Below are 12,858 nucleotides of genomic sequence, written 5' to 3'. Positions count from 1 at the left end.
GAGTGAAGATTTCCACATTCTTCCCTCTCAGAGTAGATATGGAGAGCGTGCTATGGAGAGCTCTTCAGAGCATGTGATGAGGTTTCTGACTTGCATGACCAGCACAAAGACTCTCAGCTATCACAAATATGCTGTGGCAGAGCTGGGGTCTTGTGGAGGGCAGCTTGCAGCCTGGCAGGACACCCCAGAGAGACAGTCAAGAGTTCTAAAGATCGGTGGGCAGCCTTAAGAGAGAGTCAGATCATTCCCCAACTGGATGAAATACATTGCCTAGAAGGTTGGAAGGGACCCTGGGCATGTTGCTGCCATGCAGACAGCTCCACGCAGGACCCATGGGGTCCATGCCTTAACTGCAGCTGAACCCCTCTCCTTAACCCCAGAGAGCAGGAGAGCAAGAAGCAGAGCAGCCCCGAGAGGAGAGGAAACCAGGAGCAATACCATGACCCTGCTACCAAAGGGAAAGCAAGGAGGGAGAGCCGGACGGGCAGTTAGGAAAGCCTCCACCTCACCCAGCTGTGCACACCACCTCTCAGACAGTGACATCGCAGGACAGTCACTCTCAGCCCCTTTGTCATGCGCTGCTGGGAAATGGGCACGTCACAGGAGAGATGCCCCCCTCCTCTGCTGGAGCTCAGGCTGCTGAGGAGGGGGAGCATGCCCTCGACCCCGTACGGGGCCTTGAGGGCAGAAGCTCTGCTGGGCACGAGAGGAGACACAGCGGGGCTTCCTTAGAGGAAGATGTCTGCATTGCAGGCACTGACCGGGAGTTTTCCAAATCCCCCTTCCCACAGCATTTATATTTCTGCTTTCCTTCTTTCTCTGATCATATCTCCACTGCCCAGAGCTTTTTCTCCTGGGAGCTGTTTCTCTGTCCCATCTCTTTTCCCTGTCAGCGCTCACAGACCCCATCCCACCCTCTGCGCACTCAGTTCTGCCCTGCAGAAACCTCCCAGCAGCAGGGCACTGTCCAGGGGCATCTCTGTGTCTGCAGGTGCTAGGGAGCAGGTCACACAAATGCCGCTGAGGCCAGAGAAGGTGATGGTGGTGCTTTCTGTAGGCAGAGCACTGGCTGAAAGGAGTTTATGAGGTCCCTCACAGAACGACTCATTTCTCACTGTAATGGTCTGGGAGTATCAGTCTCTTGTCCAAAGCCCACAGCTCCTTCCCCCTCCCCTTCCACCTCCCATGCACAAACAGTAGGAAACTGAAAGCAGAGACTCAGGAAAAGTCCTTATCCTTAAGGGAAGCCCTGCCATGGCTGTCATCTTGAAAAGGCCCCTTGGAAATATCCTGAGGGGGAGCGAGATCTGAGAGCAGCCCTCACCCCCACAGCACCCTCTCAACAGGGGGATGAACCTGCCCTTCTCGGGGTTGCTCCTTCCACCCAGGGCTTCTCCCTGCAGTGCCCTGGGGAGTCCCCTGGGCAGGCTGAGTGCTGACCCTTGCAGGCAGCAGAGTCACTGCCCTGGGCACACAGCACCCTGCGGCAAAGGGACACTGCTCTGAATTACAGCCCATGCCCACCTGGGTACACTCCCTGGCTTCACACCCCAGCACCATCCCTGGCAGAAGGTAGCTGTGATGTCCTGACCCTGTGACGGTGTGGCTGGGAATCCCTGCTCTAAAGCACCGCCTGCTCCAAACAGGACAAGCTGGCAGAGCTGCCCTGAAAGACCCTACCAGCTGCGCAAGGCGGCAGCTTTCGAAGAACCCGCCGACAACCACAGCAGCAATGTCGCCCTGCAGCCAGAGACTTACTGTGTTATGGGCTATGAAGATTTCTGCCTGCAGTGAGCTCTCCGGCATCCTCTGATTCCCGACTCTCTTCAACTTCTGAGTCGTTCATCTCATTCTGGCCCCTGCAGGCCGTGTCCTGAGTCCCGCTTCTCCATTAAGAGGAGCTGCACTTGGACAGAGCCGTCTCTCCGCAGCACCTGCCATGTTGCCATGGGCTCTGGCAACGCCAGGAGTCAAGCCCAGCTCAGGAGCAGAGGCACAGCTGAAGACTTTGTGACTTTGTCTGGCCACTGTGCACCCTCGAGATGTTCTCAGGACTCCAGGGCTGACAGCTCCTGAAAGGCAGCAGGGTCACCCCTGGGAATTATCCACTGAAGTAGATTAAAATAATCCCTCTCTAGCAGTGGAGAGACTGAGTCTAGCATTGCAGTTGCTCTCATCAGAGCATGGCTATCTAAGAGTGGTGGAAACATCGCACTCTAGAAAGCCCTGCTCCCATCTCCTAAGAGCACAGGGACAAGAAGGGCATTCATTTGCTCGTGCTTCAGGGACTGATTGAGAGGAATTAATCAACACGTCTAATGGCCATTGAGAAGCCCCTGGGATGGAGTGGGATACACTTCCCTCCCGTGCTCTCCACAAACTCACAGGAGGTGGGATTCCCCTTGCCCAAGTTTTAGCGTGCACAAAATGCCTGTCTGCGTGGCAGCTCCTTCTTTAAGCTCCCACTGTAATCAATGGAGATGGAGGGAGGGAGTCAGCTGTACACGCACACACCCCTTTGGGCATTTGAAGGGCCAGAGGTGGTCCGAGACAAGGCCCAGTTTCTCCTTGCTCTCATGTAACAATTAGGAGACCCATATCCTTCCAGAGCATTAGCTGAGGGCCAGCTGCAGAATCTCCTTGGCCATCTGAAATGACACTAGCTGCTGACTACTGCAAGAGCTCCGCTCATCAAGAAGCCGAGAGATATGCAGATCCTGACATTGCAAACAGCTCATGTAATTCAGTGCACACACACACTTGATTTAAGGCCATGACAATAGGCTGGCAGGGCCATGTCAGATGCATGGGGTGTCCATCACAAGCACCATTTTGCTAGCAGGTACAGCACAGGACCTACAGGAAAAGCATGTCCTTCCGGAGTGGTTGCTGGGCAAACACCCCAGGGCACCTCGCATTTCCTGCCTGTTCCCAAACAACGGATTCCCACCACTGCCTTTAGGCAAACTCCATCCCGTCTACATCCGAGCACGCTGCAAAGATGGAAGGCACATCACACCAGGGTCTCCACACATATGCCTCCATTCTCAAACCCTGCTAGCTCTCCTCTCCCTAAACCTTTTCTCCTGATGATATGAAAAGGGATTGTGTTAATGATGCAGCCACAGTGTGCCCGGATTACAGGCTGTTCAGGCCTGGGGACTTTCTCAGTGGCACCTTGTCTTTCCTGGAGTTCTGGTCACCTCCGTCACAGGCCCCAAGGTGCTGCAGAGTCAGCTCAGGAGCCAAGCACCTCTCCTGCCACAGCTGCATGGCCCAGCTCTGTTTCCCTCAGGCCTTGTATACTGCAGGGTTTGCTCTCTCAGTGGGCACCTCACATCATCACTGCATTTGCTGTCTACACCAGCATGTCTCTGCTCTGAACTTAGGCCTTCGTATACACAGTGTCCTTGGCTCTTGGGAACAGGTTTCACCGTGACAAGGCTGCACTCAGCCTTGGTGCCGCAGCTGAGGTTCTGCAGCCCAAATATACACAAAAGCCCAAAGCCTGGGCCACGAGGAAGAGGAAATGGAGATGCACAAGCTGTTGCAGAACTGCAAAAGCTTTAAGCAGCCCGAGGAAGCCTGTGGATCAGAGACCCCAGTTCTTATGGGGGGACTTTAATCTCCCTGACATTCCGTGGCAGGGCAATGCAGCAGGCTGCAAAGCGTCCAGGAGGATTCTGGAGGGTGTGGAGGACAACTTCTTAGCACCGCTAAGCCTGCTAGGTCAACAAGGGTGACACTTTCCTGGGCCTGGAACCTGCCAACAAGGAAGAACTCATGAGGGCTGTGGTAATCAGGGTCAGCCTTGCCTGCAGTGGCCATGAGATTGTGGAGTTCCAGATCCTGAGGGGTGTGAGGAGGAAGAGGAGGAAGAGGAGCAGAGTCCAGACTCTGGATGTCAGAGAAGCAGACTTGGGCCCACTGGTAGAGGGATCCCATGGCAGGCAGCTCTGAAGGGCAGAGGAGCTCAAGACAGTTGGCAGGTCTTTAAGGACAGCATCCTCCAAGCTCAAGAATGGCCCATACTGATACCCAGGAGAACAAATGGACGTCTCAGGAGACAGGGTGGCTGAACAGGCAACTCACAACTGAACAACAGTACAAAAAGGCAGCACACGGGAACAGAAAGCAGGGAGAGGCTGCAAAGGAGGAATTCAAAAATGTTGTCCAGTGAAGCAGGGAAGCAGTTAGGAAAGCCAAAGCTTCTTTAGGACTGATGCTTGCAAGGATTTCTAGGGCACAGAGATGATCTGCTGTTGCTTCAGTAACAGGAAAAGCATAAACAAGGAAGATGTGGGCCCATGGCTGACTGGGCCAGGGAATCTGGTAACAGCAGAGGTAGATAGGTCTGGGCAACTCAATCCCTTGCCTTCAGCCCCCACCAACAAGGTCTCCCAGGCCACTGTGCCTAGAGTCAGGACGCCTGAGGAGAAAAACAACGAGCGGTGCCTGAGGCTTGAGTCAAGATTTATTTGTAACTCTATGGGACTGGATGGGCTGCAGCTGAGGATGCTGAGAGAGCTGGTTGCTATCTAGCAAGGCCACTCTCTGGCATCTTTGAAAGGTGTGGAAACTCAGGGAAGCCCCAATGCCTGGAGAAGGGCAAATGTTACATCCCTCTTCCAAAGAGGCAACAAGGACAACCTCCTTTGATGAGGAGAGTGTCATGGAGCAAGCCCATTCTGATCACATTTCTGGGTAAATGAAGGAGAATGAGGTGTCTGGGAACAGTCAGCATAGATTTACTGAGGGGAAATCATGCCTCACCAACGTGATGACTTTCTGTGTTGAAAGAACTGTATTTGTGGACAAACAGAGAACAGTGAATGACAGTCACCTCGACTTTTGGAAGGCTTTTGACACTTTCTCCTGCAGTATACTTACACACAAATTAGGCCTTTATGGTCTGAATGGTGAGACAACTAAATGGCTAGAGAACTTGTTGGATGATGGGTCTCAGAGGGTACTGGTGAATGGGTAGTGTTGTTCCTGGAGATCTGAATCACAGAATCACAGAATGGTTGAGGTTGGAAGGGACCTCTGAACATCATCTAGGCCAGCCGCACTGCTCAAGCAGGGTCACCTAGAGCACCTTGCACAGGATCATGTCCAGGAAGCTTTTAAAAATCTCCAGAGAAGGAGACTCCACAACCTCTCTGGGAAACCTCTTCCAGTGCTCTGTCACCCTCACAGTGAAGAAGTTTTTCCTCATGTTCAGATGGAACTGTCTGTGTTTCAGTTTGTGCCCGTTGCCTCGCGTCCTGTCTCTGGGCACCACTGAAAAGAGTCTTGCTCCATCCTCTCGACACCCTCCCTTCAGATACTTGTACACATTGATAAGATCCCCTCACAGCCTTCTCTTCTCCAAGACAAACAGGCCCAGCTCTCTCAGCCTTTCCTCATAAGAGAGATGCTCCAGTCCCCTCATCATCTTTGTAGCCCTTCGCTGCACTTGTTCCAGTAGTGCCACATCCCTCTTGGACTGGGGAGCCCAGAACTGGACACAGTACTGTAGCTGTGGCCTCAGCAGGGCTGAGGAGAGGGGGAGAATCACCTCCCTCCACCTGCTGGCAACACTCTTCCTGATGCACCCCAGGATACCATTGGCCTTCTTGGCCACAAGGACACATTGCTGCCTCATGCTTAACTTGGTGTCCACCAGCACTCCCAGATCCTTCTCCACAGAGCTGCTTTCCAGCAGGTCAACTCCCAACCTGTCCTGCTGCATGGGGTTATTCCTCCCCAGGTGCACGACCCTGCACTTGCCTTTGTTGAACTTCATGAGGTTCCTCTCCACCCACCTCTCCAGCCTCTCCAGGTCTCTCTGAATGGCAGCACAGCCCTCTGGCGTATCAGCCACTCCTCCCAGTTTTGTATCATTAGCAAACTTGCTGAGGGTACACTCTGTGCCTTCATCCAGGTCATTGATGAAGAAGTTGAACAAGACTGGACCCAGTACTGACCCCTGGGGGACACCGCTAGCTCCAGGCCTCCAACTAGACTCTGTGCCACTGATCACAACCCTCGGAGCTCTGCCATTCAGCCAGTTCTCAATCCACCTCACTGTCCACTCATCTAGCACACACTTCCTGAGCTTCCCTATGAGGATGTTATGGGAGACAGTGTCAAAAGCCTTGCTGAAGTCAAGGTAGACAACATCCACTGCTCTCCCCTCATCTGCCCAGCCAGTCATTCCATCAGAGAAGGCTATCAGATTGGTTAAGCATGATTTCCCCTTTTGGTGAAGCCATGCTGACTACTCCTGATCACCTTCTTGACCTCCAGATGCTTGGAGATGGCCTCCAGGATGAGCTGCTCCATCACCTTTGCAGGGATGGAGGTGAGGCTGACTGGCCTGTAGTTCCCTGGGTCCTCCTTCTTGCCCTTTTGGAAGACTGGGGTGACACTGGCTTTCTTCCAGTCTTCAGGCACCTCTCCTGTCCTCCATGACCTTTCAAAGATGATGGAGAGTGGCTTAGCAATGACATCCGCCAGCTCCCTCAGCACTCGTGGGTGCATCCCATTGGGGCCCATGGATTTGTGGGTGTCAAGTTTGCCTAAATGATCTCTAACCTGATCCTCCTCCACCAAGGGAAAGTCTTCCTTTCTCCAGACTTTCTCTCTTGCCTCCAGGGTCTGGGGTCCCTGAGGGCTGGCCTGAGCAGTAAAGACTGAAGCAAAGGCGGCATTCAGTAACTCTGCCTTCTCTGCATCCTTTGTCACCAGGGCACCCACCCCATTCAGCAGTGAACCCACATTTTCCCTAGCCTTCCTCTTGCTACTGATGTCTTTGAAGAAGCCCTTCTTGTTGTCCTTGACATCCCTTGCCACATTTAATTCCAAATGGGCCTTAGCCTTCCTCCTCGCATCCTTGCATACTCTGACAACGTTCCTATATTCCTCCCAAGAGGCCTGTCCCCCTTTCCACTTTCTGTAGACTTCCTCCTTCTGGTTGAGTCTTGCCAGGAGCTCCTTGCTAATCCATGCAGGTTTCCTGCCCCCTTTGCTTGACTTCCTACTCATAGGGATGCACCACTCTTGAGCTTGGAGGAAATGATGCTTGAATATTAACCAGCTCTCTGGGAGTCCCCTTCTTTCGAGGGACCTAACCCATCAGATTCCTCCTAGTAGGTCCCTCAAGAGGCCAAAGTTTGCTCTCCTGAAATCAAGGAATGCAATCCTACTTAGTGCCCTGCCGCCTCCTCACAGGATCTGGAACTCCACCATCTCATGGTCACTGCAGCCAAGGCTGCCCTCAACCTCCACATCTTCCACCAGTCCTTCTTTGTTTGTTAGTACGAGGTCCAGCAGCACACCTCTGCTTGTTGGCTCCTCCACCACCTGTGTCAAGAAGTTGTCACCAATGCTCTGCAGGAACCTCCGGGACTGTTTGTGCCTAGCTGTGTTGTCTTTCCAGCAGATATCGGGGTGGTTGAAGGCCCCCACGAGAACCAGGGCCTGGGATCTTGAGGCTACTTCCAGCTGTCTGTAGAAGGCCTCATCGACTTCCTCTTCCTGATCAGGTGGCCTGCAGTAAACACCCAGAACAGTGTCACCCATGCTAGCCTGCCCTTTAATCCTTACCCATAAGCTCTCAACTAGCTCTTCATGCACCCCTAGGCACAGCTCAATACATTCCAGGTGCTCTCTCACATAAAGAGCAACTCCACCACCTCGCTTTCCTGGTCTGTCTTTCCTAAAAAGCACGTAGCCATCCATGACAGCACTCCAGTCACGCGAGCTATCCCACCATGCCTCTGTAATGGCAATGAGATCATGGCCCTGCGACTGCACACACATCTCTAGTTCTTCCTGTTTGTTCCCCAAGCTGCGAGCATTGGTGTACAGGCATTTCAGGGAGGTGATCAAGCATGCAGGTTTCCCAGGAGGGATACAAGAGGATCCTCCATAGCCACATCCCATGCTCACTTCCCTGGCTGCATTCACCTGCTGGAGGCATCCCAACTTGAGCTGTCTTTTGCCAGCTACCCTGTCCCTATAACTCTCCCCTTCCCCCATCTTTCCTAGTTTAAAGCCCTCCTTAACAGCTTGGCCAACCTGTTGGCAAAGACACGCGTGCCCCGCTTGGTGAGGCAGATCCCATCTCTCGCCATCAGTTGTCGATCTTCAAACAGGGTCCCATGGTCGTAGAAACCAAAACCCTGTTGCCAACACCAGCGGCACAGCCAGTTGTTAACTTGGAAAGTCCATCTCTTCCTCCTCTCATCCATCCCCCTCCCTGGCAGGATTGAGGAGAAAATGACCTGCGCAAATGCAGTGGGCACTGGTGGTGAGTCAAACTGGCTTTTCTTAGGATTGTATGAGGAGTGTGAGCAAGCAAGTCAAAACATTATGGTTTTATTCTGATGGCAGCCTAAGGTTGTGCTGTGTGTGATTTAATAACTGTGTCTTAATAACAGGTCATAGATATCAGAAGGAAGACCACCAAATGTTTTGATGCAATGGGACAAAAAGGCAGCAAACTTTGTGAACCTTTGTTGTAACTACTCAATCACTGCTTTACTGCTTTGACCCACAATAAGGATTTCTCAGGTTTTCTCCCTTGATAGGTGCCACGCAGGCAAGCATGGCACTCAGGATGGTGCAGCCCATAGAAGAGGGGTTTGCTCTGGGGTGCTCCCCAAGGGTTAAGGAACCTTGGGTGTACCGCAGCCAGAGTCACCACACTGCAGGTAGCTGTGGGTTGCTGTAGCCCTCCAATAACCCCGTGAGTGCTGAGCAAACCTACTCAGCAAAGGAGAAGTGACACCACAGACTCACACTGTAAGCATCTAGGTACTGTGAAATTTTGCACTGGGTTATCTGTTCAATATGCGTACTGTTCTCTGTTGACCATACTGTTGACCATCCTGATGGCTGAGACCATCGGTTCCGTTGTGTAACCATGGTCTGGCATAGTTTGGATAGATAATGAGCCCAGGAAGGATAAAAGCAAGTAAACCACATACCTCTGTGTGGACTCGGACTCACGGTCAGCTAGTCTGCAGACTCAACAACCCACCCATCAGCAGGGATGCCCCTGATGCTGACTGCAGGGAAAACTTGAATCATCCCGGCATAGCTCGACTGTGATGAGAACAATCTCGGGAAAATTATACCAGAGGGGTGGCCCATAAGGAAAGGGCGAAAACGGTCATTGTACCGTGCATCCATGGCTTAACCATAGAGCTCTGATATGTGTAGATATATGTTTAGTTCTGTTCTGTTTCTAGCTTTACTATACTTTTGAGTTTTGTTATAGATTGTCTGGTGTTACTTGTTTAGTGTTGTCCAACATCTGTCATATGTGTAGAACCGCTTCGGGCTATTAAATTCTTATGCTTGACAAATCTCTCGAGTTCAGTGTGACTAACCCCGGAATCTGAAAGACTCCCGGATGCCCCTCTATTGGCGTGTTACACCGTCCCTCTCCTCACCATGGGGAAGGGAGTCCCCAGGCTATGCTGGACTCGGCTTGGCCAATGGATGGGGAGCACAGGGCAGGGTGGAAGAAGCAGACGGAGCCTCTCAGGGTGCGCAAGGGAGTCTTCCAAAGCCCAAGGCTGAGCCAGGGACCTTTGGGTCTTCTCCCTGATCCTCTCCCAGCTGGCCTTGTTCTGCCCTGCCCGAGGAGCTCTTGTCCCCGTGCTGCTTCAAGCCAAGCTCTGCCAGCCCTGGGGAGCTGGCCCTGAGCACGGGGCAGGCCGAGCCCCTCCTCGCGTGTCCCGTCCTCGGAGGGCAGCACGGAGATGGGGGAACAGCCTGTTCCTGCCTGGGGGCAGTGCGGGACCTTTTGCGAGGGAGATGACCGTGACAGCTGCTGCGCTGCAGCAGCACTGGCTGCGCCCCCTCCTTGTGGCCCCCGCCACAGCCCTGCCTGCCCCTGCTGGCCTGCTGCCCCACTTGCTCCCAGCCTTGGCCCCTCTCCTGGCACCGTGGGGACCAGCTCTACAGGAAGGAGCTCCCTGGCCCTCCCCACCTCTCCCCACGCTGGGAATCCAGCCCCAGCCAGGCAGCGGGATGCTGGCTTCCCCGCAGCCCACTCCCCCCAGGCCCCTTCCCCCTCACGGGGAGCTGGAGCTGGAGCGACCCCAGCTCAGGGCAAATGGTGCATAAACACTCGAGCTGTGAAACAGAAAAACCTGCTCTCCTAACTACGCATCATAAATTCACACCCAAGTGGCCGTGCTCGCTGAGACTCTGCATGCAGCACTGCCTGGGTAGGGGTCCAAACCTAAAGCACTCTGCACCTTCAATTCAGCTGCTGGGCAAGAGCTGCTGATGTGGATATACTGCAAGCTTTTCAACCTACAGCCTTCCCTGGGATCTGCTCAGATCCCAGCTTCCCTTGCCAAGGCTTTCTTGACCGTAGTGAGGGGGCAGGTCTGAGGTAGAGATGGGGAGTCAGGTCAGCAGGACAAGGACGTGGCAGGTCAACACCCGAGAGGTGCAGGGCCAGGCACAGGCATGTCCACAGCATAACTCAGGGCAGGCTTAAGGGCAAGGAGAGCAGCTCCCCGGCAAGAGGAGGAGGCCCCACAATGATGCTGGTCACTCTCTGTCTCCCCTGCTCTTGCGTCCAGCAGATCCCCCTTCCTCTCTGCCTGCAGCCCCTCCATGCACACCCTGCCGCCCTGCTCTTTTCCTGCGACGTCCCTGCTCCCCAGAGAGACTTTCGCCAGCTGAGTGTGTCCATGCTGGCCTGCCTAGCTATTCCTGCACCTCTCCCCAGTGCTCCCCACAGGGCCCCGGGGTGGTGGTGCTGCTCTGCAGAGGGAGCGGGTTGTGGCGCCCCAAGGCCATGGGGTGACTCCTGACTCTGCACAGGCCATGCTGGTTGGCATGGGAAGCAGACCCAGCCAAAGAGGGCTCACCACCGCTGACACTGCTAGCATGTGTCTGCCCTCATGGACTGTGCTCAGAGTGACCCCAGGGTGTTTGCAATGGCAGGAGATGTTTTTGGGTGTGCACTAGCTCCAGCCTGTGGTGTTTCACTGGGGGTACATGAATCACTCTCCAGTGCCCCTTCCCTGGGCCTCCTGGGTCCCTACTGCCTCTCCAGGATTGCACAGCCTTACTTTCCGTAGGCATACCTGGATTTAGTGCTTTGTCATTGGGTGACTCTACCATGGACTGTCCCTTGTTTGGTGAGGCTCCACTCACTGCCCACCCCAGGCCCATGATGTCTCTGGAGATCCCGTGAGCTCTCCTGGGGTCTCAGGTTCTCTTCCAGAAGGATGGGCAGCTGTCATCAGCACTGTCGCCTGTGTAACAGCCCAAGTACGCAATTCAGAGACCATTCAGCATCTCCACTGGCAGTGGTCACTGAAAAATGAACGCTGAATCCAGCCCTTGGTCCCTGAAAGATCACACTGGGACTCTGAGTTCGCCCTCCAGAGCCCACGGAGTGCACAGGCAGAGCAGCAGGCCCTTTTATGGGGCAATCCCTTGGGTGTATTTTTGTCTTCAGCTTCTGAAGAAGGGCCAGACTTCAGGCACGTCACAGAGGAGATCCCCTTTTTATTATAGGAATGTTATTCTGGAGGCCAGGTCTGGCATAAGAGTGCCCATTGCCTGGTCCTGCCTGAACTTACAGGACATATGCACATGGAAACACAACCCTACCACCACCAGGTTATGAGAACTCCTGGGCCATATACCCAGAATAGGACACAGAAGGACAGCATGGAAATGAAGAGAACAACTCTAAAAAGAGAAAGTCCTGCTGCTGTTGGTGGACATGTCTCAGGAAAGCTGCAGCCACCACCCAAAGGCTGCAGTGAGGAAATGCCTGCTCTGGCAGCAGGGGGATGGTCCTGAGAAACACAGGGTCTGTCCCCACAAGCTGCTGCCTGACTCCCCTGCCCTCTTCTTCCCCTCCACTTGTAGTTTTGGAGCACTGGAGAGGGAAGGGACCAGCCCAAGATGACAACTGGCTGCCACCCTTGCAGGAGAGGGGTGTGAGATCACACCTTGACACGGGCCAGGGAAGCTGAGCTCTCCTAATGGACATGGGAGCCATGGTCTCACCCCATCTTTATTTGTCTGAGCCTCACTCTGTCCCTTGAGCTCCTTTGATGTCAGTGCAAAAGAGACACTGCAAAGGGAAGCTCTCCTCTTTGTACTGAAGACATCTCAGGGAGCTCAGACTAGTGGGCTCTGAGGTTCCCCCATCTCTGCTGATGAAGGGGGAAGCTTGGCTTCCTGCTTCTACACGGTCTCTCGGTCAGATTCAAACGAGAGATTTCTGAGGACAAGTGGCACGAACCAACCCTTTTTGTCTTTTGACAAGAATGTAACAGAGGAAAGTAAAGAAAGAAAGAAGTGAACAACACATAGCCTTGAGGCCAAATACCCTGGGAATGATGAGTGGATGCACTGGGACAGTTATTGGCGCTGACATTGTACCCATTGAACCAGTTTCCTCAAGGCATCCTTGAGCTCCTTGTTCCTCATGCTGTAGATGAGGGGGTTCACTGCTGGAGGCACCACCGAGTACAGAACAGCCACCACCAGATCCAGAATTGGGGAGGAGAGGGAGGGGGGTTTCAGGTAGGCAAATGTGAGAGTGCTGACAAACAGAGAGACCACGGCCAAGTGAGGGAGGCACATGGAAAAGGCTTTGTGCCGGCCCTGCTCAGAGGGGATCCTCAGCACAACTGTGAAGATCTGCACATAGGACAGCACAATGAAAACAGAACACCCAAAGACTAAACAAAGACTAACCACAACAACCCCAAGTTCCCTGAGGTGGAAGTCTGAGCAGGAGAGCTTGAAGATCTGGGCCACTTCACAGAAGAACTGCTCCAGGACATTGTCTTGGCAGAGTGGTATGGAAAATGTGTTAGCAGT

Source organism: Apteryx mantelli, chromosome 24 (assembly GCF_036417845.1).
Source record: "Apteryx mantelli isolate bAptMan1 chromosome 24, bAptMan1.hap1, whole genome shotgun sequence".
In the NCBI taxonomy this organism is placed as follows: Eukaryota; Metazoa; Chordata; class Aves; order Apterygiformes; family Apterygidae; genus Apteryx; species Apteryx mantelli.
This window is presented reverse-complemented; position numbering follows the sequence as displayed.